Source organism: Triturus cristatus, unplaced genomic scaffold (genome assembly GCF_964204655.1).
Source record: "Triturus cristatus unplaced genomic scaffold, aTriCri1.1 SCAFFOLD_105, whole genome shotgun sequence".
Taxonomy (NCBI): Eukaryota; Metazoa; Chordata; class Amphibia; order Caudata; family Salamandridae; genus Triturus; species Triturus cristatus.
The window spans coordinates 1,325,444-1,352,560 of record NW_028187897.1 but is presented as its reverse complement, the minus strand read 5'-3'; positions in this window follow the sequence as shown (position 1 = coordinate 1,352,560).

Below are 27,117 nucleotides of genomic sequence, written 5' to 3'. Positions count from 1 at the left end.
TTCCCCCACCCTTCCCTTTTCCTCCTCTTCACTTTTCCCTTTCCTTCCCCCTCCCTCCTCTCCCCTCCCCTTTCCCTTTTCCATCCATCTCTTCCCTTCCGTTTGCCCTCTCCCTCCACCTCCCCTTCTTCGCTTCCCTTCTCTACTCTTCCCTTTCCATCCCATCCCATCCCATACCTCCCCTCTCCTCCCCCTCCTCCTCTCCCTCCCTTTGTGTCAACACCTTCCTGTCCTTTCCCATCCCCTCCACCTCACTCCACCCTGCCTTCCCTTCCCTTTCCACTCCCTTCTTCTTCCTAATCCTCATTCCTTTTCCCTTCGCCTTTCCTTCCCTTCCCATACCCTCCCCTCCTTCCCCTTTGACATTTTCCTTCCCTCTTATTGGTCTCCGAAAACAAATAAAACAAGCATTTGCATAGCCAATAGGTCTCGCCTTTGGGACCTTATAAGTGTTTAGCCATGCAACAGTTGATGTTGTTGCACCAAGGATATTGTGCTGGATAACTAAACACTTATAAGGTCCCAAAGGCGAGACCTATTGGCTATGCCAATGCTTGTTTTAAAATTATTGGGGGTAGCCAGTAGGCCCAGAGCTAGTCATGGGTGGGTGCATGATGAAGCATCTGTTTCTTTGGTGTGTGTTGAATGTTTTTCAAACATCATTTAGGGCATGGATGGCATTGTATTGAGTTGGAAAATGTGTTTTTTGGGGGGTATTTCTGTTTTTGGGTGTGTGTTAAAGAAATGCCTTTGTTGTGTGTGCCTGGTGTGTTGGTGTGCACCCTGCAGACCTTGTTTTGCCCTGTGGATTTTCGTTTTTGCATTTTATTGCATTAAAAAGGCAAAGCAGTGTGGTTTAGCATGCATCTTTTGCCTGGCTTCTTTTATAGGCCTTTTGTCAGTTCATTGTTTCCCAGGCCTCCTGCTTGTTGCTTGTGATTTGTGAGTGTCCATGTGGCTGGTGGCCTTTTCTGGTGGGAGTTATTAGTGTGCTGCTTTTACTATATATAGTTCTCCATGGTATTCCTTTGTGGCCTAGGCTTCTTGTTGTGGGCCTAGCCATGAGGCTGGCGGCCATTTTGAAGGCAGGCAGTGTGTTTTTTGCAACAGTCCTGCATTGTCCATCTTCTGTTTCTTGTAGTTGGGTGGGCCTGGCCATGTGGCTGGTGGCCATTTTGAAGCCTAGGCCTACAAGCTTGTGTGGCCTTGTCTGCCCACGAGCCTGCTTTCATCCAGTAGGCTCAGAGCAAGTAGCCACCGGTGCATTAAACAAGTGTTTCTGTGTGTTCTGTTGAATTTAAACATCATTTAGGGCATGGATGGCATTGGATTGACTTGGAAAATGTGTTTTTTGGGGGGTATTTCTGTTTTTGGGTGTGTGTTAAAGAAATGCCTTTGTTGTGTGTGCCTGGTGTGTTGGCGTGCGCCCTGCAGACCTTGTTTTGCCCTGTGGATTTTCGTTTTTGCAGTTTATTGCATTAAAAAGGAAAAGCAGTTTGATTTAGCATGCATCTTTTGCCTGGATTCTTTTATAGGCCTTTTGTCAGTTCATTGTTTCCAAGGCCTCCTGCTTGTTGCTTGTGATTTGTGAGTGTCCATGTGGCTGGTGGCCTTTTCTGGTGGGAGTTATTAGTGTGCTGCTTTTACCATATATAGTCCTGCATGGTATTCCTTTGTGGCCTAGGCTTCTTGTTGTGGGCCTGGCCATGAGGCTGGTGGCCATTTTGAAGCCTAGGCCTGCAAGCTTGTGTGGCCTTGTCTGCCCACGGGCCTGCTTTCATCCAGTAGGCTCAGAGCAGGTAGCCACGGGTGCATTAAACAAGTGTTTCTGTGTGTTCTGTTGAATTTAAACATCATTTAGGGAATGGATGGCATTGGATTGAGTTGGAAAATTTGTTTTTTGGGGGGTATTTCTGTTTTTGGATGTGTGTTAAAGAAATGCCTTTGTTGTGTGTGCCTGGTGTGCACCCTGCAGACCTTGTTTTGCCCTGTGGATTTTCGTTTTTGCATTTTATTACATTAAAAAGGTAAAGCACTGATTTTCGGCCAGGATGTGCGTCCCCAACTTTTCAGCGTTGGAGGGAGGAGGGTTGTAAACGTGTATGCTCTCTTTTTGATCTTGAGGGAGTGATTCCCTTTCCCCAGCTACGTGAATATTTTGATCTTCCAGCTTCCGATGCCTTCCATTACTCGCAGGTTGTTCATTGGGTTACGCGCGCGGAGAACCTGGCGCTTATGTCCCGACCCCTCACGGCCTTTGAGAAGTGGCTGGTGTGTAAAAAAGGGGACCACAAGCTCATATCTGAACTTTATTCCATGATTACCTTGCACTCACCGACACGTTGCACGAGGGCGCAAATCAGGTGGGAAACGGAGCTGGGGAGGCCCTTAACGCACAAGGAGTTGGAGCACATCTTTTATCGGGCGCATCACACTGCTTCTAACGTTGCAGGGGCGGAATCTGCATACAAAGTGGTTGCTTATTGGTATCATACCCCGGTGCACATTAAGACTTGGGATAGATCTAGATCAGAACGCTGCTGGCGGGGGTGTGGTCTGCCTGGCACCCTGTTGCATTTGCTATGGCACTGCCCGAAGCTGGTGCGTTATTAGACAGCCATCATAGATGATGTAGACGCGGCCTTTCAGATCACCCTACCACACGCTCCTGAATACACACTGTTGGGTCTTCCCCATCCTAAGTTTTTCCCACTGAAATCACTGCGGGGTAAACAGATTGCCATGGCCCTCTTGGCGGCCCATCAGGTACTTTTAGCGAATTGGGGGTCAATGGTATCCCCGGATCCCCGTGACTGGATTCTTCGACTTTGGCAGCAGCTGTCTATGGAGCGTTTGTCGCTTGGTGCCGATGGGAAAGGCAGGGAATTTGCCAAACTGTGGGCGCCGTTTTTGCAGATTCTCACTAGAGACATGAGGGAGGTTACTTGCCCGAAAAATTTGCAGATCCTACAGCTCATACCTTTAGAGCCACCTGGAATAGTCAGCACTGGAATAGCTAGATGATGGTCCATTTCTTGGGGGCTGTAGTGTGTAATTGGTGGTCGTGCTCGAACTGATGCGGAGGGGGGTGTTTGTTGTTTATGTGTTTTAAAAGTGGTTTCTTCGCTGGAGGCCTCTGCATCTTGCATTAGCTTGAATTAAATGCGGGGTCGTCCTCCGGGATGTAGACCTTCACGCTGTGTCCTTCTCCTTGCTTTGCGCTCTGCCGGCAGTCTGATGTAGGCAGTTAAGCTGTGTACACTTGCTCTCGCAACCACACAATAAAAAATTGAATTCTAAAAAGGCAAAGCAGTGTGGTTTAGCATGCATCTTTTGCCTGGCTTCTTTTATAGGCCTTTTGTCAGTTCATTGTTTCCCAGGCCTCCTGCTTGTTGCGTGTGATTTGTGAGTGTCCATGTGGCTGGTGGCCTTTTCTGGTGGGAGTTATTATTAGTGTGCTGCATTTGCCATATAGGCCTGCATGGTTTTCCTATTGGCTTACTGCTTCCATCCATTCCCTTTGCCAGCAGCAGCTCCCTTCCATTACATTTGTATTTTGGTTGTTGTTCTTATTCTTTCCTATCCTTCCTGAGAGAGTAGTGTGTACACTGTACACAGTAAGTAGTATACCATAGCCCTTGTTGCAAAAGTCTCACAAATTACTGCACTATATCTTTTATTTGTTTGTTTGTACTAGTAGTAATTGAACCACAACAACAAATGCAACATTTCACTGATGTTCTTCTCCTGGCTTATTTGCTTTTAGGTGCACAAAAAGACAGAGGAGGAGGTAACTATCAACATCATCCGTTGTACTGCCAGACAGAAGTCCTGCTGCGCACCACATCACGTCCACGTGTGACCACGGACATCTCTGCAATTTGTGCACCTGCGTCCTGTCTGACATCTGAAGAAGATGGCCCCAAAGAAAGGTACCAGGTCCTCCAGTACCAAGAAAGTTGCCGGTGAGAAGAAGAAGGAACAGAAACAGGAAGAGGCACTAACCACGACTGGTGTGCCAGCAAATGTGTTTTTTTGGGACCAAAAAAATTACGCCTGCAGCAGCGTTGTCCGGGAACCAAGCTGGGAGCAGCACCTCCGCACCAGCGGGCCATCCCCACCAACCTAGGCCCAAGCCCATGAGTGTCGCAGAGGTAGCCAGTCCACTAACGAGCAGCGATGTTGAAATGTCATTATCGCAAAGTAGTACACAACCAACGCAGGTGGAAACTCAGCAGATAAGTGTGCAGCAGCAGGCACAGCCGCAAGAACAGCAGCAGCCGCAAGAACAGCAGCAGCCGCAAGAACAGCCGTAGCCGCAAGAACAGCCGCAAGAACAGCAGCAGCCGCAAGAACAGTAGCCGCCACAAGAACAGCCACAACAACAGCCCACAATAGTAGTTGTTCCTCCTGAAGTAGGGGCATTTCAGGAAATCGAGCTTCCTGCAGACAAAGTGGAGCAAACCACTGTTTCAGAAGATCCATTCTGTTCCAGACTCCCAGCAAGGAAAAGGAGGGTTAGTCCATCACCTTCTTCTTCAAGCCCCGCTTCTGATGATCTTGATGCCACTTGGAAGCCACCAGCTCAGTCTGAGAGTGATGCACGCCACAAGACAAGGCTAGTGAAAAGGAAGGTTGCAGAAAGCCTTAGAGTTATGGAGGTAGATGTACAAGAGGGGGATGATGATGATGACGAGCCAGTCATCATGGACATCACTCCCGGCCCAAAGGAGATGGAGACCAACATTATTACCCCATCCAAAATGGCTGCAAGGGATGTAGCACGGATACCACCAACACAGGTAACACCACCACGACCTCCAGCTTCCATTTTTTCATTGGCAAAGGAAAGGCAGGGACCTACATCCAGCTCAACCACCACCTCAGTAGGTAGTGGTAGAAGTCACAGTGTAGCTGTACAGAGTCACATTCCAAGCACATCCTCCAGTTCATCTGGTATTGAAAGTGGCACATCCAGCAGCACCAGAAAGTTCTCCTCCCCAGTTTGGGACTTCTTTTCGGTTAGCAGTAAGGAGGAGAACATTACTATATGCTCAATTTGTCGACATGCTGTTAGGCGGGGTAAGCTTGGTACAAACTATGGTACCGGAGGCCAAACAAGTCATCTCAAAATACACCACACTATCGTGTGGGAGGCTCACCTACTTCACTTAGAACAAAGTAAAACTCAACACATTGTTGGGCATGAAGGATCAGGGGACGATATTATCGCGGTGGAAGGTGAACAAGAGGGAGACCTTTCTAGCCCTGTCCCCAGTAGTTTAGTAGTACCGCCCACATACTCAGCAACATCTCAGTGGCACCGCAGTAAGGCTGAGACACCAAGGCGACCGAGTAGTACTGCAATGAAATAAAGTGCGTCGTTGAGCCTAACTGGGTTAAAGAAAACAACTGCACCACAAAGGAAAATAATCCAGCCTACCATTGACAGCATGCTTAGGTTGGAGGGGCAGTACCAACGCAACCACCCAACGGCACGGTTGTACTATGCGAAGCTGGCTAAAATGTTAGCGCTGGACCTTCTCCCTTTTTCATTTGTGGAAGGGGTGGGTTTCCTTGAATTTGTGTCAACAATCTGCCCTACATGGAAGGTTCCCAGCCGGTCCTATTTCACAAGAGTTGCTGTTCCAGCACTACATCATGATGTGCTGGAATTGGTTGGACAAGCTTTGCAGCAGAGTGCTGTTCACAATATCCACCTGACAACAGACATGTGGACCAGTTGCCAAGCCACTGATTACATGTGCAGCACTGCACACTGGGTCTCTTTTGTGGGGGTTAGAGATAAGCTATCTGAAGTAGGTGCTGTTGACACAGCTGAGATTTTTAACGCTACTCGGAAAAATGCAACTGTATCCATGTTCGCCATGTAGAAATCTCATACTGCTGTAAACATATTGGAAGAGTTTCACAGCAAGGTTTTTGAATGGCTGCTCCCAAGAGGGCTTAAGATTGGTTTTGTTTCCACAGATAATGGCAGTAATGTACTTAAGGCCATGGAGCTTGGTTCCTATTTCAGAGTTCCGTGTTTGGCGCACTGCATTAACATTATAGTTCAAGACTTTCTGAAAAAAGAAGCCATAGTCAGCAACTTACTGACCACCTGCCGAAGAATATGCACTCATTTCAGCCATTCTTTGAAAGCTCGGAAGCAGCGGAGGATCATTCAACGTGACTATAGAATGCCAGTCAAAGCACTCATCCAGGAGATGGCAACACGTTCGGAACTCAACTTATTACATGCTTGACCGTCTGTTTGAGCAGTACAGGCCAATCAATGAATATGTCATGCGAAGAGGAGATGCTACTGTGAAAAGCATGACGCTTCCGATGGACCAATGGTGCCTAGTTAAATGCCTGACTGAGACGCTTCTTCCTTTCGAGGTCTTCACACGTGAAGTCAGCAAGGAGGACTGTACTATGGGCCAAGCTATCCCATTGTTGCAAATGCTAGCGCATCAGCTGAAGGAGGTGTCTGAAGCACACAGAGGTGTAGAGGAAAAAAAAGAAGCATATGAGTTGGTGGAGAGCTTAGTTTGTCGCTTAGCTGACAATACAAGGGTGGAAAATAAGATTTTGTCACAAACATTACATTTGTGCTACAATTCTGGATCCACGGACAAAATGGGCACTGAAGACATTAATTCCTTTTTCAGAAATGGATGTTGCCCGGTACAAAACTTGGATAGCTGAGTCAGTGAGTAAGTTGGAAAATTAACAGCTGCTAATTAAAAGCCTGCTAGATAAACCCACAACAAGTACTGCAACAGGGCATCCGGCGTCAAGTTCAACTTCGGAGCCTGAGGGCAGTGCGTTTGCCTCAGAACACTCACCAACACTATCGACAACAGCAAGAACTGGATCATTAGGCCCAGTAAAATCGTTACAGGATTGATATTTACAGCAAGGCATTGGTAAGTCCAGTGATGATGCAACGAGAAAAGAGCCCAAAAAATGTTTAGCACCCCAGAACATTGAGCGGATAGTCCAGGCCTATCTGGACGACCCAACAGAGGTGTACATTGATCAAAACCCATTGCGGTATTGGTATGGGAAAAGGGGCCAATGGCCACTGCTCAGCAGGCTGGCGCTAAACTATCTGGCTTGCCCTGCCATAAGTGTCTCTTCTGAACGTGTTTTCAGTGCTGCTGGTTCCATTGTAACAGTGAGAAGGACCAGTCTCTCGCCCAAAAACGTGGAGAGGTTAACCATGATCAAAATGAATCGGCACTTTATACCACTGAATTACACAATACATGAATCAAGGGAGGAAGATGAGGACAGCGGCTCAGGTGATGGAAGTGGTGTGTTAGATGATGATTACCTACTTCTGGTTGAACCCCCAGAGTTTGAGGACGAGCTATACTTCCCTGACAATTAGGCTTGCAGTTCTTACTGTCTTCCTCCCTTATTTTCTTTTATTTGTGTTTCTGTCTTTCTGGTTAGAAACTTCGAATCACAACAAATCCATCACCACCGTCTTCTACTCATTTTATTGCCATATACAAGTTTCAGCTGTCTGCATTTCACTGTACACCCCTCCGAATCCTGCTCCTCCATCCTCCTGAATCTCCCTAAATCCATTGCCCTCAAGAAGACAGATGAGGATTGGATGGAAAATCTTTCCTAGTCCCTCCAAAAGAAGTGGAACATGATTGACGAGGACTACTATAGTTATCCTCCTTTCTGATCCGAGAGAGACTGCTCATTAACTGAAGATGAGAAGGATAGGATATATGTTTTTAAAGCGCTCGAAATGCCGTGGCGTCTTGGCGCTGGTGTGAATAAAAATGTTACAGCCTCTATCGCCGGCCTATGTTACGGCAAACAGCCAGGTCTTTAATTCTTTCCTAAATGCTTGTCTATTTGATTGAAATCACATGACTGTTGGCAGTTTATTCCACAGCTTCGCTGCGCAGTAAGAGAAGGCTCTTCCACCCCACCCCATCTCACTCTCCTAATTCTATCGATATGGAGAAGACCCAACGTGCTGGATCTTAATGAACGAACCGGAGTGTAGGGTCTGAACATTTTGTGGATAGCCTTGGCTCCCCCACCATAGAATGCTTTGTGGACCAAGCACAAAGCCTTAAAGTCCACCCGCTGTTGAATGGGAAGCCAGTGAAGGGCTCTGATTCCAGCAGAAGTTGATTGGCCTCTTGGTATATTTAGGAGTAATCATACTGCAGCATTTTGCAGCGACTGTAACCTACTCATCTGGAGTTTATTAATCCCCAGTAGCAGGCCATTACAGTAATCTAACTTAGATAGCCGAAGAGCCACTACCACTGTCTTTTGTAATTCCCTCCCGATGAAGGGAAAAATCTTTTTCAGAGTTTTGATTAAAAAGAAACAGGAAGAGGTAAGATTGTTTACCTGAGCGGAGAAATTTAATTGACAATCAAAGATAACTCCCAGGTTTCTAACCTTAGCGGCCGGACTAGGGCATTCTCCTGCTCTCATTGGCCACCAAGAGACATTCCACTGGGGTTGCCCCTGGCCAAACTCAATGACCTCCGTCTTATCCGTGTTGATTTTTAGGAAGCTATGGTTCATCCAGGTCATGATCTCCTCAAGACAGGTATAAAACCTGATAGCTGTATCTTCAGGCTGTTTGGCTATCGAGATCATGAGCTGGGCGTCATCTGCGTATGACACTAAAGCAAAACCATGCTTCCTAATTAGTCTGGCCAGGGGCAACCCATAGATATTGAACATCGTTGGTGACAATGCTGATCCCTGGGGCACCCCACAGGGCAGATAGAAGCTGTCTGACTGCATGCCCTCCCAGTACAGGCTCTGCTCTCTCCCCTCCAAAAATGAGGATAGGAGGGACAAAGCCAAACCCCCAATCCCTACCTCACGCAGCCGCTGCACTAAGGCTGCCGACAAATCAAGTAATACAAGAACTGCTTTACCCCCGCTATCAACTGTTCTCCGAATCTCCTCAGCTGCTACAATTAAGGCCGATTCGGTCGAAAGGTGGGATTGAAAACTGTGCGGAGTCGGGTCCAGTAAATCATTAGTGCCCAGATATTCTGTCAGTGTCTTATTCATTGATTTCTCCAAGATTTTGGCCGCTATAGTTCTTAGGCTCCATAGGATCTAAGGTAGGCTTTTTAAGAATAGGTCTAATCGTAGCATTCTTCCAGCAAACTGGATAGCTACCTGACTCCAAGACTTGATTTATTAGCGGAGTCTGTTCGTCGCCGATTCTGCTAGCGGCCAGATGCATCACCGTGGCAGGGCAAGGTGATCAGATTTTATAGAGAGGAGGTGTTTACAAACCTCATCTTTAGTGATTGCTAGAAAACTAGTTAACTCCACATCTAGTAGATCTACCTCCATTTGTGGTAGATCTAACTTGTCTGGGCCCCTTCGAACTTTCAGAAGGTTATCATAAATACATTGGAATTTATTCTGGAAAAATGTAGCTAGTTTATTACACATAGTTTGATTCGGATGGAAGATGCTTGCCTGCTGTGATTTAGAAAGCAGATTAACCGTTCTAAAAAGCTCCCTAGAAGAATTACCAGCTTCCTCAATTTTAGTGGTATAAAATGATTTTTTTGCGGCAATAATTGCCTCTTTATACTGTTGGAGAGCAAGGTTATAGTTTTTTTCTTGTCATTACCGTAATCTTGCCTCCTCTGACGCTCAACAGCTCGACACTTAACTTTTAAACCCTTCAATTGTGGGTTATACCAAGGAGACGAGGGCTTAAGTCTCCTGACTGTTGACCATTTTTCTGGGGCCACATGGTCATCCGCTGTCCGGAGCCATTTATTGAACTCAGAGGCTGCCTCATTATTATTTTAAGCCAGCCACAGGGGGACTTGGCCAAGGGCTGCTATCAGATCTTCAGCTTGAACTTTGTTCCAGCGTCTGGTCTTTACCTTGGTTGGTTTTGCTTGTGACCCTAATATTGAAGTAGATCGCATGGTGGTCCGTCCATGGAAGGGGTACGACTCTTGACATGAGCGTCTCAGTATTATTAGAAAAGACACCATCTAATATTTGACCAGCCTGATGGGTGGGTTCTCAAACTAACTGGGTAAAACCAAAAGTTGCCAAGTTTTCAAACAGTATGCCGGTGTCTAAGTTATCAGTGAGTTCCAGGTGATAGTTAAAGTCACCGAGAATGATAAAAGGATGGGAATCTATATAGGATTCTAGATGGGTCATTAAAGTCTGTGAAAATAAGGTCTTAGGTCCAGGAGGACGATAAATTAAAAGTACCTGGAGATTCAGAGTGTTATTTATATTAATGGTGAAATGTAAGGCTTCTGCCGGCAGATCCCTAATGGTATCTACCCGCAGTTTTAAGTGCTCCCTATGAATGATCGCTATGCCCCCCCCTCTACCCTCCTCCCTGTCCTGAGAAGTAACTGCGTAGCCCTTTGGCAGGACTATATTCCAGTCTGGGCTCGAGGCGTTGTCTGTCCATGTCTCGGTGAGAAAAATTAAATCCGTATTCGTACTTTGAATCAAGTCTTCTATCTGGTATTTGTTTTCCCAAAGATCGTACGTTTACCAAGACACATTGCAAATACTGTTCCTGAACTAATTTGCGATTTCTATCCTCATCTTGCCTGGACAGTTTACCAGGTTGATTTCCCATGTCTCTGTCCTTCAGGGCCTCCAACCTCTCAGCAATTGAGCAACTCAGTCGGAAGGAGCAGTTAGGGCAGACAAGCTTGTCTGGATTATCATCGTACAGAGCCATGTCATGTAGTTTGCATGGCTCTGAATCTAGGACCAACAGCTGTTGTCTACTATATGTCCCGGGGATCGCACGACCAGGGGTTCTGGCGCTGGTCGCGCTCCGGGTGCCGACGGGCTTGCCTTGCGCCCACTGCGCGCGCCAGCGGCGCGGCCACCCCAGCGCATTTTATATAGTTTCCGGTGTTGGAAAGAACTAGCGCGTCAACCCCTGTGCGATGCGGACCCGCTAACATCCGGGTTCCACCAGGGCCGAGCGCGAGGTGAAGAGCTAATGAGTGGGAGTGGCCAGGTAAGGCGTAAAAACAATGTGTGATCAAGTTGATTTAAAATAACAGAGTTTAAAAACCAAGCAGCAGAATTCGCGTGATAACAGGCGGCAGCAGTTACAATCAGCAGACAGCAAATACTCACAGGTAATGAATGATGCCATGCATTGGACGCTGACTGAGTGATTTTGTTGTTTGTTGTGCATGAAGTTACTTCATTGTGTACTTTATGTAATAATCTACACACTAACAGTAACTCAAGTCACTTTTTCCCTTCTTGTTTTTTTGATAACAAATTTGTACTTCTACTGTAGGCCGATACATTGCATTTGAATATAAGAAGGGGACTCAATCTGTACACTGCACACTGAGTAGGACAACACCATGATGATGATGGCGAGAGAGACGGCCCCTTCACTTAAGATGAGAAGGAACAGGTAATGAATGGCATGCATTGGACACCGACTCTGAGTGATTGGTGTTTGTGTTTTTGTTGTTTGTTGTGCATGAAGTGAAGTCAAAGTGTACTAGTATTTACTCTACACACTAACAGTGACTCAAGTCAATATTTCCACTCGTGTGGTTTAATAACAAAATTGTACTTCTACTGCAGGCCAATCCATTGCATTGTTTAATATGGAATCTGGAATCACTCAGTACACTGCAGACTGAGTTGAACAACACCACCATGATGACCACAGTGACATAGGATCTTCACAGTCACTCAGTACACGGATCGGAGAGGATTGATGGCTTTTCATGAGTGGCAGAAAAGGTAAACAAGTAAACAACAACCACAGCAGACCTAAATGAGTGTTTAGCGGTGGAGTCAAGTGTAGCGGTAGTATGACTGCGGTGCATTGATTTAGTCACTTAAATTGTAAAATGCTATGTTGCTGGATATGTGCTTTGTCCAACTCTTTCAAAAAATGTACGCTAAATGGAGGCTGTGCAAACGGTGCCGTCACCGTGGGCCTGCTCTGTCCTGTTGGTGTTGTAGGTTAATGCCGGAAACAGACTAGAGTAGAGATGATGCATCCATGCCACCTCGGAAAGTGTTCTGGTTGCACTACACCATAACTTGTGCATTTTTTTCAACTTGGTTTCTCAATATCCCTTTTATTTTTCCATCTACAATTACAGGCCGGGCCTTACCCTGTGCTATACTTGGGAAAACAATGCACACTTACCTTACCAATGAATCTACATCTGCCAGGCAGGCAGTGGTGTCACCCAAGATTGATGGACGGAGCATCCGTGGAAGGGAGGACCAAGAGGAATGCCGAGATTCAACTCCCCATTTGACCAGGATAACACAGTAACAGTATCAACTTTCATCATCTTTTAAATAATTTGATTAATTTTTTGGTCTACAATCATTACAACAGTGTGTTCTTGTTGTTATTATTATCGTTAGGTTTGCTCTCGGTTTATAATTCATCCCTACAGATATTTAAAAAATTTCTTTGCTATCTGTAAAAGTAAGCACGGTAACACTGAACACAAACTGTATGTAATCCGGGTCTCCTTATCATCATCATGCATGCATTTCCTTTTTCTCCCTTAACATATTGATATGGATATGGTAGTCTACAAAGATTCTGTCGTTTGTTGTTTGTCCATGCGTACTGTTTTTCTTTCTCAAACCTTTCCCCAAACCCCCCTTCCCAATCATTCAACAAACCCTAACCCTCTTCCCCCGGGCTGTGTGACTTATTGAGGTATGACTAAATTAAATGTACACCAATAATTTATCACACGCTTGCTGGGGCGGATGTGGCAAAAGCAGCAGTACTTCAATTTCAAGGCAGGGCGGGGATCTTCTTCTGCTTGCCCACCCATGAGCATTATATTTGTGAGGTAATTTTTTTACCAAAGGAACCTAATACATCAGCATTAATTGCCGACATTGATTGGATTCATGGATTTGTCATCCTCCTACACAGCACTAACAGTTACGCTTGTGTCCAGTGTACTGTAGGCCTAGTCAAGTGACTCGACACAACTAGAGTTTATAACTCTGTGTACTACTAGGCTATCCCCACCACCATTATGTTTTGTTGTATTTTTGCATATTATTGTTTGGCAGTAAGTTCTGTACTGTACTTCATTCTACTACTCCTCGTAGAGTCTCTCTCAGGCTACTGACTGTCTCATTTTCTTTTTTTGCAAATGCTGCTGCCAGTGTCTACTACTACTACTACTACCACCACAACCATGGCATGTTAGGAAAGAAAACCATTATCACCATGCAGCCATCGCTGTGCCTAAGTTAAACATCAAGCAAAGGTAAGAGAAGTTTGGGGGAGGCATAATTAATAATGGACATGTTTTCATTAATTCAATTTCACACACCCTATTGAGTCCAGTTGCAGAATGCCTAGAGTAGAAGAGACTGACAGTACTAGTAGGACAAGTCACTCAGTGAGGGGTGTCGCATCTATCTGTTTGTGTCTTACAAATTCAGCCAATTATTAAAATCAAGCACTGGCTGTGGGCGGCCCTGCACTAGAAAGGAAATAGTGTGATGTAAAACAGTAACCCCACCCAGAAAACATTAACAACATCTTATGTAAAGTAGAAATATATTATTTAATACCCTAACAAAAATAAACTATGTAAAAAAATCCCACAACACCTGACCCACCCCTCTACCTAACCCCAACCAATGTCTGTAAAGAAAAAGTCCAACATAATGTCCAATTGTCCATTGAAACGAGAAAACCCAACGCCCGATTCCCACCCACCAAAAGAATAAATAAAAAAGGGGCAATGAACAGGGTCTTATGTTCGGCAGGCTTGACTCTGGAAGACACATACTTGCTCCTCTAGGCGGGAAACATGGTGCTTCAATGCACGGCAGTTGCATCCACAGGGGGGGGCAGCACTGACGGAGGGGCGGCGGCGGGCAGCTGCCAGACGGTAGCACCGTACCACTGGAGGGCGGTGGCTGGGGCCCGGGGCATTGCAGCTGCTGCCGCCTCCTTCTTCTCCTCTTCCATAACCACCAGCCGACGGTATTCACGCTGTATGGCCTCCAGCTTCTGGTGCCGGGCCTTGGCTGCCAACTCCTTCCTGTCAGGTTTCCCCTTGGAAGGAGTGGCTATATATCAAGAAGAAAAAACAAGACTATTGTAAAATATACTCTTAGCAAAGCAGTAAGACAAATTAATTCTACACATAGTGGCACGGTAGCACTACCAAGCACAGTACATAACATTTGTGGTATGTATCTATCCTCCCACTTTCTTGGACTTTAACATTTGTGGGAGTTTCAGGCATTCAACCAACCATGCATCTGATTCCTATCAGCCACCTATGCATGCATGCATCCCACGTAACCTTCTCTGCCAGTCATAAATATTAAATCTCGCCCGTCCTTCTTCCTTCCACTCGTCTTTCCCTTTTCGTTCAACCCATCCATCAAGGTCATCTGATCTGACTTTTAGTCTTCTCCATAAAACTTTCACAGCTGAGTTGAAATCAGATAGAAAAGACCATTGGTTACTCAACACACCCGCCGCTAATGCTTTTACTAATGCTAAGTAAAGGGTGTCTTCAACCGTTCACAACAACTTCTTAATTAGTAAGTCTCAACTGTACAGTATACAGTACACCCTTGCAGTGAGTTTAGTGTCAATAAGTAAGGATTAGGAATCTTACCACCGCCCGCCACTGCTGCTGGCTCACCCCCTGCAGCTCCTCCTGCAACTGCCGCATTCTCTCCTCCATCAGCAGCCCCATCGCCTTCGCCGCTGGCCCCGGCACTGGTGGTTGGTAGTGCACTTGAAAAACATTACACATTTTTTAGGTGTCATACACCTCCCCCTACTTTTCACTAGCATGATTGAAAAATGAGTTAATAGTAATACATACATATACAACATACATCACAAGTACAAATCAGGTAGTAGTAGAGTAGACACTAGTAGTTATATGGTCCCTATGGTCATTCTAGTCTTTGCTTAGTTTGCCCGAGCCATGTAACCATTTTACCTTTGTGTCTTATTTTTGCACACGCGTCGTTACCTCGCAGCTTGTTGTATAAAGATGCCTTTGAGCCCACATGAGCTCATACTGCTACTGTCTAAGTGCTGCGTACAAGGTCAAACAAAACAAGCCACTTTGTTATGGAGTTCTGGTGTTAGTCCATATTGCTTATCCATACAAATGCTACACTTTTTGGCACGACTGAGAAATGCTTGCAATATACTAACGCGCACCATTATTCTCATAACAGACGGAAGATTCCCTTCTATGAACCAGAGCTTTGAAGAGCTTATGATGTAACCAGTACTAGGTTCTTCTAAGGTGAGGGGTCCACAGAATTCGCTCAGAGATCTTCATTTATAATTTTATATAAACTATATTCCTACAAAGGGGATGGTGGTGCTTCCACCACTGTTCAATTATCATGATTTCACATTTTTTTTTCTTCGTTCTCTGGACTTGTAGTTGTAAGTGAAACAATGTTTATAGTTTTATTCTTATGCATTTTGCTGTTGGTGCTGCATTATAGAACAACGTACAGAGCTTGTCAGTTGCAAATAAAACTTTTGAACTTACATAGACTCGGTGGTATTTGGTGTGGATGGACTTACACGAGTGAGCGAGCGAAAGGAAGGGTGTGCATGTGCATTGCTTCCACGACTGAGAAGTCGGGAGTGTTATGTTCTGGGTTGTCTACTCATTGGGTATCTGGGGGGTGTTCGGAGAGCTAATAGTAATGAAACACTACTATAACTAGTCGGGCAGGGGATTGTGGTGGGTTGTGTTCTGATTGAGGTGTGAGGAAGGTCCAACCTCCCATCACCAACATCCTATTTTCTAAGTTCTGTATGTGCAAAATTCCTACAACAGTAGTAGTATGTCCCATCCTATCAAAATAGTAAAATCTGGATGGGTATTTTGTTGGTGGGAATTGTCGAAAAACATCAAGATTAATAAAGCCTCAAGATTAAGAAGACTAGAAGGAGCACAAGAGGACAACCCAAAGGACTGGACTCAATGGCTAGAGCTACTGGTGAATCTGAGTTATTTAAAACCTTTTAAATAAAGAGTGGCCAACTGGGCAAGCTTAGCTACAGACTGACTAATAGTAGTAGTACAGAGAGTCATAGCAGAGGCAGTTAGAGGCAGCGATAACAAGAATTTAGAAACAGTCTAGATCAAAGGATAATTGTTGGTAAAAATAGCATTAGGAGACGGAAACAATAGTTCGGAAAAAATACGGTGCAATAAAAGTTAGTGAATAAGAATTATTAATATTAAAAACAGGAAGACTTACTGGGGCCAGCAGAAGAGTCCTCATTCTGGTCCTTCTATCCTTGGTGTTGTTGAACTGCTTCTGCCGACTCTGACCCCGTCTTCTTGCCCCTGGGTGCTGATCATGAAAGATAAAAGAAAGAAAGAGACAAACATTGATGATTGGTGTGAAACAAATAACATATTTTTAAAAGACTGTCAAAAAAAAAATTATGTAAACAACAATTGCAATAAAATTGACCTATCTAATCTGGTCGACAAGTAGTATTGGGGGATTCGTGGACCGACTAGTTATTATTTATCAACACTAATCCAGTGTTCCATTCTGATTCCAGAATACCAACTAAGCCTAAGTAGTATGTACCACCTGACCTAGCCCAACTATTCCAGGCGTGTCAATTGTACATTAAGTAAGCATTTCCACTTCTTTTAGTCCTCAAAAATGCATAAATTGGGGACACATGCCTACATTTTTGCATACACCAAATTGTTGGTTGGTTGGTTGATGCTGATGTTCTGCTAGTGCTAAGTCTATTACCATTCACTGAACAAACTATAAAAGGTTCTACTAAGGACTGGGCTAAGCACTAGCAGCACTCAGCAGCACGTGACATAACAGAGGGTGCGTCACGCAGACCACTAAAAAATTACAAACTCATAATAAGTAACTAAACCTAAGTATCAATCCACCCCTATCTCTTAGTGACAGGACAAAGGAAGGACTAGAGTCACTCTAGCATTACCTAACTTAAGTTTTCTAAAATAAACTCTTACATAATCACGCAAAACAAAAGCAAAGTTGCAAATAACAAGATTAGTAGTGCAGAGCACCTGTGTCATAACAATCACAGAAGACTTTTAAACGTAATGTTCGAGGCATATGAGCTGCAGATTACACACTTTTGCATAGATTGCCATCTGGTGTTGGGCCCGGATGTTTGCAGTTTGTATTTCCTCTTGGAAAGTCTTTGGAAGTCACGAGGTCGGTGAATCCTCCCTTGGTTCGTATTGTGCATGGGCTTCGGCTCCATCCTCAGATTGTTTTTTTCCGCCATCGGGCTCGGATGTAATACTTCACGCTCCGGTTCCGAACATTTCCAGTTCGACGATCGAAGCGGAATCCTCGCTCATCGCAGTATTGTTCAGATCCAGATCTCCTCAATCACCTTTTCCTCGACACATCTTCGATTCCAGTCGTCGACGGCGGCCTTTGGGCCTATCCAAACTCCGGTCCCGGCTGATGGAAAGAACTCCATTCAAGAAGTGCCCTCGATGTGGGTCCAAATTCCCCCACACCGATCTTCATGAGGTGTGCAACCTCTGCCTCTCCCCTGAACACGAGGCTTGAGACTGTCCCGCCTGCAAGTCTTTTAGATCGAAAAAGACTATTCGAGATCGAAGGGCCAGACGAAACATGGCGCACTCCTCGACCTCTGTTCCAGTCGACATCTTCGGGGACGACGTCGAAGCTCCGGGACAGCAGCACACCGAAGAGGACCTCGTCAGTGCTTCCGAAGCAGACGACTCGATGTGGAGGACATCACCCCGGCGCAGAGGGTCGTGAGTACTATACCCCCTCCCACACCCGCGCCGACACCCAAAAAGGCTTCGGTCACGCCTTCGCCTCCGGGCCTAGGCAAGACCAAAGACACTGCTTCAAACACCCCACCTTCGGGCCCGGTGAAGAAGCCTAATAAGCCTTCCGGCGGCTCGGGCTCGAGCCAGCCTGCCAACGGTGCCGATAAACACACTTCCGCACCGAAAAAGAGACCGGCCTCTACCTCGACACCGAGCTCCGCACCAAAGTCCTCGGTGTCGAAACCCAGCCTTTCGGTACTGACCAAACATCATAAGGCCCTCGGCACCGACACTCCCGCGCCGAAGCCTACCTCGGCGCCGACCAAAAAATCGGAGCTTCCAAAAAAGCACGGCACGGCCAAGCCTAAAAAGTCATCAGCCCCGAAACCTTCGGCGCCAAAGGAACAAACATTATCTCAGGAACTGTTTGATATTTGATATTTGATATTTGAGGGGTATTTCTAAAGCGCAACGTACGCTCCGGAGGGAGCATCTTGGCGCTGAGGATCCTGAAAGACCCAGACCATGAGAATTTATAAGGAAGCTTTGGAGTAATCATCCGAGAGATTAAAGATCCATGTCTTTAGAAGCTTTCTAAAGGGTTTTTCCTGGGTTTGTTGTCTGAGTGTTTTGGGCAGTTTGTTCCAAGCTTTGGCTGCAAGGAAACTGAGAGTCTTCTCACCCTTCGTTTTCAGATTGTATTTAGGGGGAAGGATGAGGTTGTCGTGGGTCGAACGAAGGTGACGGTTGGGCAAATAGTGGGGAAAGCACTTGGTGAGATATTTAGGGCCTGTTTGGTTGTAGGCACGAAAGACTATAATCAGGATTTTGAAAAGAATCCTTTTGTGAAGGGGGAGCCAGTGAAGTGAACGAAGCGCTGCAGAGATAGAGGATCGGCGGGGTAGGCCCAAGACAAGACGGGCAGCTGTATGCAGAACGCTCTGCAGTTTTTGGGTGGTGCTCTTTTTGACTCCTGCAAGCAGGCCGTTGCAGTAGTCCAGTCGTGAGATTATGAGTGCTACTGCTACTGTTTTTCTGGCATCGACGGGGAGGAAGTCGAAGAACTTCCTCAGGGATCTGATCGTTCTGAAGCATTTGCCTGCGACGGTTCTGGCATGCTGCTCAAAGGAGAGTTCGGAGTCAAAGATTACGCCGAGATTCCGGGCTGACGATACTGTCTGGGGGGGGGCAGCAGAATTATCCGGCCACCAAAGTGCTGGAGAGAAGGAGCTGTTGATACCAATCGGGAGGATCTCCGTTTTACTCGAGTTGCATTTCAAATGGTTGTTGTCCATCCATCGAAATACTTCGGTCAGGCAGTGTTTCAGGTTAAGTTCAGCTTTGGTGGATCGTTCGTCCAGTGGCACAATGAGTTGTGTGTCATCGGCATACGAAGTGACAGGTATGCCGAATGATTCTATCAAATTAAGAAGGGGAATAAGATAAATGTTAAAAAGGAGGGGGCTAAGGATGGATCCTTGCGGGACGCCTGAGGGGACAAGTTTGTCTTTGGAGTGGAATGCGCCCCGAGCGACTGTTTGGGATCGGTCGGAGAGAAAAGACTTTAACCAAGATAGGGCGGAGTCAGAGATGCCAATGTCCCTGAGTCTACTGATGAGGATGGCGTGGGAGATGGTATCAAACGCCGCCGTTAAGTCGAGGAGGATTAGAATGGAGTTTTTTCTCTGATCTTGTAGGGATTTTATGGTGTCAGACAGTTCGATAAGAGTGGTTTCTGTCGAATGCTTGGGGCGGAAACCAGATTGTTGGGGATGAAGAAGGTTGTTTTCATCCAGGTAGCGTTTAAGTTCGTTGTGGACTAGGTGTTCCGTAATTTTTCCCAAAGCCGGGAGTAGCGAAATTGGGCGGAGGTTGGTTAGGTCAGTTGGGGATTTATTTGCCTTCTTCATAAGGGGTTTGACTATTCCTTTCTTCCAACGACTGGGTACTGAACCTGAGCTAAGCGAGGAGTTGATTAGGTTGTTGATGGTCGGGTTAACCTCGTCAATTAATTGGTGAAGTATCTTAGGGGGACAAGGATCGGACGGAGCGCCCGATTTGCAGGCCAGGATGGCTTTTCTCGACTGCTCAAAAGTGACAGAGGGGAAACTACTTAGTGTGCAGCCTTGGGGGACCAGTGGAAGGGGCACAAGGGGAGTGGTGGGGGGGGGGGAAATTGATTTGGATAGAGGCAATTTTGTCCTCGAAGTAATCAGAAATTTGGTCACAGAATTTCTGGGAAGGGGGGATTTCAGGTACGAGTGCCTTAGGCTGCGTGAAGGATTTAACTATAGCGAACAGCACCTTTTGTTTTTGGCCAGCGTTTTTGATGGCGTTGACGTAGTAGTTTTTTTTTGCCAGTTTGATTTCCAACAGGTAATTTTTCCTTGTCGCGATATAGGAAATACGGTTAGTGGCCTCGTATGTCTTTCGCCAGTTTCTTTCTGCTTTTTACATAGCCGATGCGCATTTGCAAGTTCTGGTGTGAACCAGGGGGCATTTATTTTGGTTTTTTCCCGGGAGGTGCGAGGGCGTGGAGGCGGGAGTCTGGATTTAATTTCTTGAGTGATCCAGTTGTGAAAAAGATCGGCGTCGGTGTCGACAATGCCGGAAAGGGTGGGTGCTTGAGTTTGCATTGAGGGATTAAGAGTGATGTTATCCTGAACCTTTTTCCAATTGATATGATTATCAGGGCGAGAGACAGCTTTGTTACGGTTGGGTAAATTTTCGCTCAGAATGTGGAATGGAATTAGGGAGTGGTCAGACCAGATCTGAGACAAAGGGGATAGTGTGATCAAGGAGGGAGAGTTTGTGCAGACTCCATCCAGGGTGTGGCCTAGGGAGTGGGTTGGTAAGGTGACAAGTTGCTTAAAATTGAACATGTCGAGGGTTTGTACGAAATTGATGGTTTGAGCATCTATTTTCGATTCTAGATGAAGGTTAAAATCACCAAGGAGGGTGAAGAATGGATATCTGAGTGAGAATTGTCCTAAGGAATCATACAGTGAGTCGAGGAACTCAGATGCGTTACAGGGTGGGCGGTATATCAGACCGCCTGTGAACGAAGTATGTTCGTTCAATTTAATAGAGAAGCCTAGTCCTTCTGTCTTTTTTAAAGGCTCTAGACTAAAGGTGTGGCAAGGGAGGGTGTCTTTAAGGATGATAGCGACACCTCCACCTCGGCCCTTAGCTCTATCTTCCCTGAGGAGCGAATATCCTAGGGGAAGGGCAACAGCAATATCAGGATTACTATCTGCTGTCAGCCATGTCTCAGTTATCATGAGGCAGTCTAGGTCGGACTCCAAGATAAGGTCGTGTATATCTTGGTTGTGCTTGCACATGGATCGTGCGTTGATCAGACCACCTTTGAGGGAGGGCAGGGGAGCCTGAGGTGTATTGGCCGATGGGATAGTTGAGAAGAGGCCAGTAGACCAGTGGCAGTGTTTGCAACTGACTGGGCCTGAAAGTGCGGCTGGGTCTAGTATACATGGACACTGTTTAGTGACCTGTAGTTGAAGGAGGTCGCTAGGTTGGTAGGAGATGTGGGAGGAAGGATGGGCAGAGTTTCCTGCGCCTGTCGTGGTCTTGTCGCGGACGGGCGCAGACGGGCTTGCCTTAGGCGCGCCTTCGGCACGCAAACGGCGCTCCCGCTGCGCTCGTCCGCTGCGCTTCCTACCTAGGCACATATTATAGGAAATGAGATGCAAGGGGCGTGGCCTCAAGGGGGCGTGACTAGCGAGCACACCTGCGATGGCGGCCGCTCAAACAACAAACAAACAATTACCACCGCAGCGATCAGTCGGCTGCGTGGTATGAGGTCTGTCAGCGGATCAGGTAGGCTTTAGGAGTTCGTGATATCAACTGTTAAAATGCAAGTGACACAATGTAAACAATTTTAAAATAAGTAAAAAGTGTACCGCCAGAGCCCGGCTTCCGCCTCAGGTCTGGGAATCTGGATTCTGAAGATGCTTGCGAAACGGCGCCTTATAACAGGGCAGGGGGCGTGGCCTCAAGGGGGCGTGGCTAGTGAGCACACCTGCGATGGCGGCCGCTCAAACAACAAACAAACAATTACCACCGCAGCGATCAGTCGGCTGCGTGGTATGAGGTCTGTCAGCGGATCAGGTAGGTTTTAGGAGTTCGTGATATCAACTGTTAAAAGCAAGTGACACAATGTAAACAATTTTAAAATAAGTAAAAAGTGTACCGCCAGAGCCCGGCTTCCGCCTCAGGTCTGGGAATCTGGATTCTGAAGATGCTTACGAAACGGCGCCTTATAACAGGGCAGGGGGCGTGGCCTCAAGGGGGCATGGCTAGCGAGCACACCTGCGATGGCGGCCGCTCAAACAACAAACAAACAATTACCACCGCAGCGATCAGTCGGCTGCGTGGTATGAGGTCTGTCAGCGGATCAGGTAGGCTTTAGGAGTTCGTGATATCAACTGTTAAAAGCAAGTGACACAATGTAAACAATTTTAAAATAAGTAAAAAGTGTACCGCCAGAGCCCGGCTTCCGCCTCAGGTCTGGGAATCTGGATTTACACCAGATCTCTTGGAAAAGACACTTACCAAGGATCCAAAAACTGGACATTTGGCACTCTCTTCTAAAAAGAGACATTTGGACAAACCGGCTCCGCCTCCACCTCCAAAGAGGAAAGACTGAGCTACCTCCCCTTTCAGAGTGCCTTCCCCACCTCCTCCACCCTCTCCACCTCCACCCCCTCCGCCTTCTCCACCCCTGCCTCATCGCTCTCCGACCCCGTCTCCAGACCATGATGATCAGGGAGACCCATACTACGATCCAGGGGATGTGCCACAAGACCCCACCCCTACAGGATCCCCAGACCCATGGGACAATTATAATAATCCAGACATTCCAGATGTCCCACAAGATGACCTTTATCCATCCAGGCCATCTCCACCAGAAGACTCATTAGGTTTTCACCACCTACTTCAGAGGGCGGCACATTATCACGGGGTAGAGCTACACACTGACCCGGTAGAGGAAGATTTCCTCCTCGACACCTTTGATACCGCACATAGGTCTACTTCCATACTACCTATGCTCAAGTGGGTAATAAAACATGCGCCAGAGGTTATTAAAGACCCAGTCAAGGCTAGGGTCATTAACCCACGCATAGAGAAAAAGTATAAAGCTGCCCCCACAGATCCTGCCTATATCAAAGGGCCAGAGCCACTAGATTCTCTAGTGGTCTCCACTGCGCGGAAGAGGTCAAACTCCCATGCGTCAGGCGAAGCACCACCACCTGACAAGGAGTCAAAGCTACTGGACGCGTCAGGAAAGTGCACTACATCACAGGCAGCCGATATATGGCGTATCGCCAACACTCAAGCGCTATTGGCCAGATACGACAGAGCGCATTATGATGAACTAGAAACCATCATGCACCATCTCCCAGAAAAATACAAAAATAGGGCCAATGAATTAATTCAAGAGGGTAAGACCATAACTAACACCTCTATACGCTGTGCCTTAGACGCAGCAGACACAGCCTCCAGGGCCATTAACACTAGCGTCCTCCTCCGTCGCCCTGCTTTGCTGAGAGTTTCAGGCTTTAAACCTGAGGTACAGGCCTCCATATTAAATCACCCATTTGATCAAGTACATCTATTCGGCCCAAAGGTAGATGAGGCCCTCGAGAAGATGAAGAAGGACACAGATATGGCGAAATCTATGGGAGCCCTGCAGTCACACCCTCCTATGCGCTCCTTTCCCCGCTCTTTCTTTCGGGGCACGGCCAGGGGCTACTCCTCAGATAGCGCGTCCACTTCCTTCAAATCCCCTGCTCAATCCACCTTCACAAGGGGTTATCAAAGAGGCGGCTATAGAGGCAATAACAATAAAGGCAGAGGCAAAACAAATACCGCCCGCTCTGCCACACCGCCTACCCAATGACTTCCCCCTGCTCCCTCCAGACCATCCCACTCCGGTTGGGGGCAGGCTACAAAATTCCCTTCACGTCTGGGTGAACATCACCTCAGACAGATGGGTGACCCAAATTATTCGTTCAGGGTACTGCCTGGAATTGACATCTACCCCCCAAACATTCCACCCAGGCAACGCCCAATGTCACAAGAACATTCCACGTTACTAAAACATGAGGTAATCTCCCTCCTACAAAAACATGCGATAGAACAAGTCCCCGCCAGTCAACAAAATTTAGGGTTCTACTCCCTATATTTTCTGATACCAAAAAGAGACGAGACTCTACGACCTATTTTAGATCTCCGGCCTCTAAACACATACTTACATTCGGACAATTTTCACATGGTAACACTTCAGCAGGTACTTCCGCTCCTCTCCCAGAACGTCTTTCTCACCACACTGGACTTGAAAGACGCATACTTTCACATTCCGGTACACCATGCTCACAGAAAGTACCTCAGATTTGTAGTGGACGGGCAACACTACCAGTTCAAGGTGCTCCCATTCGGGGTCACAACAGCACCAAGGGTATTCACCAAGTGCCTAGCTGTAGTGGCGGCACACCTCATAAGACAGCACATTCACGTCTTCCCATATTTGGACGACTGGTTAATAAAAGCCACGTCCTACAACCAATGTGTACATCACACCGCCACTACCATCCAACTACTTCACCAGCTAGGTTTCACGGTGAACCACCAAAAGTCCCAGCTAATACCATCCCACACAAAGCAATACCTCGGTGCCACCATAGACACCTCAAAAGCCATAGCCTACCCCAATCCTGCCAGGATTGCAAGCATTCAGGCTTTGCGTCAAAGATTCATACCACAACACTCTCTCACAGCAAGAGTGTTTATGCAACTAATAGGGATGATGGCTTCTTGCATTTTCATAGTGCCTCATGCAAGACTCCAGATGCGTCCACTCCAAGAGTGCTTAGCGCGCCAATGGAACCAGGCCCAGGGGCAACTGACAGATCTGGTGTTGGTAGACGGTCACACCCATCGCTCTCTGCAGTGGTGGAACAACACAAATCTTTCCAAAGGTCGACCGTTCCTGGACCCGGTTCCACAAATAATCCTAACAACAGACGCATCACTCTCCGGCTGGGGAGCTCATCTACTACACCTCACAGTGCAGGGCACATGGACGCCGCAACAAAAGTTACTCCACATCAACCATCTGGAGTTACTGGCAATCTTTCTAGCCCTGAAATCCTTTCAGACACAGATTTTAGGCAAGGCAGTCCTTATTCGCACAGACAACATGACGGCCATGTACTACATTCAAAAACAAGGTGGCACACACTCTCCACAGCTCTCTCAACTAGCACAGAGCATATGGAGATGGGCAATTCCACACAAAATCTTTCTCCTAGCCCAACATGTCCCAGGAGTCCAAAACACCATGGCAGATCTGCTCAGCAGACAGACGCAGCAGATCCACTAGTGGGAACTTCACCCGCAGGTTCTTCACCCGTTCTTTCAGATGTGGGGGCATCCACACATAGACCTCTTTGCCACCCACGAAAACAAAAAATGCCCAAGCTTTCCCGCCAGATACCCACACCCATTGTCCAAAGGCAATGCGATATGGATGTACTGGTCAGCCAAATGTGCGTACGCCTTTCCACCTCTCCTACTAATTCCATTAGTGGTGCAAAAGCTACAAAAGCACTCCCTCACACTGATTCTAGTAGCTCCAACATGGGCCAGACAACCGTGGTACACCACGCTGCTGGAACTCTCGGTAGTGCCACACCAAAAGTTACACCTCTCACCATGCCTCCTAACCCAGAACCATGGAGAGATCAGACACCCGGACCCAGCTCAGCTCAACCTTGCGATCTGGCTCCTGAGATCCTAGAATTCGGATACCTTAACCCCTGACTGTATGAACCTCATCAGAGAAGCTAGACGCCCTACTACTAGAGCCTGCTATGCTGCAAAGTGGAAAAGATTTGTTGTTTATTGCCATAACAACACAATCAACCCTCTAGACGAATGTATACAGCACATCATATGCTACTTACTCCATCTACAAAGGTGTAACCTAGCATATACATCCATTCGGCTACACCTCGCAGCAATTGCCGCTTACCTACAGAACAGACAGCACCTATCACTTTTCAGAGTGCCTGCCATTAAAGCCTTCATGGAAGGCCTCAAACGAATAATTCCCCCCAGAGTACCACCCTCACCTGTGTGGAACTTAAATATAGTTCTCACAAGGGTAATGGGACCGCCTTTCGAACCTTTGCATAAATGTGAACTGCAATTTCTCACATGGAAAACAGCTTTCCTTGTAGCCATCCCTTCCCTTAGAAGGGTCAGTGAGATACAAGCACTTACTATACAAGAACCTTTTCTCCAAATGCACCCGAACAAGGTCCTCCGTACCAACCCAAAATTCCTACCCAAAATCATTTCCCCCTTTCATCTAAACCAATCGGTAGAATTACCGGTTTTTTTCTCGCAACCTCAAACTGTTGCAGAAAGGGCTCTACACACACTGGATGTTAAAAGGGCCTTACTTTACTATATCCAGAGAACACAACCTTTCAGAAAGACAAAACAACTGTTTGTCTCTTTCTCTCCACCACATAAAGGCAACCCCATCTCTAAATCAGGGATAGCTAGGTGGATTGTAAAATGCATACAGATTTGCTACCACAAGGCAAAACGCACGCTATCTGTTCCCCCTAAAGCCCACTCTACACGAAAGATAGGGGCTTCTATGGCTTTTCTAGGGAACATCCCATTAGATGATATCTGCAAAGCAGCTACATGGTCAACACCGCACACTTTCACTAAACATTACTGTGTAGATGTGCAAACTAAGCAACAAGCTAGTGTGGGCCAGGCTGTACTAAAAACACTTTTTCAAACCACTGCAACAGATACCGGTGGTCGCCGCTAGGGTTGGGAACTGCTATATAGTCTATGCAAAAGTGTGTAATCTGCAGCTCATATGCCTCGAACGGAATATGCTACTTACCAGTATGCATCTGTTCTTGGCATGTAGAGCTGCAGATCTACACACGCCCACCCACCTCCCCGGCTACCTGTATCTGTTCCAGTATATCTTATTTAGATGCAACACACATGGGTTTGTTCACTATTATTACTACGCTCCATCTTTCCCTGTTGGCGAAAAACAATCTAAGGATGGAGCCGAAGCCCATGCGCAATACGAACCAAGGGAGGAGTCACCGACCTCGTGACTTCCAAAGACTTTCCAAGAGGAAAAACAAACTGCAAACATCCGGGCCCAACACCAGATGGCGATCTATGCAAAAGTGTGTAGATCTGC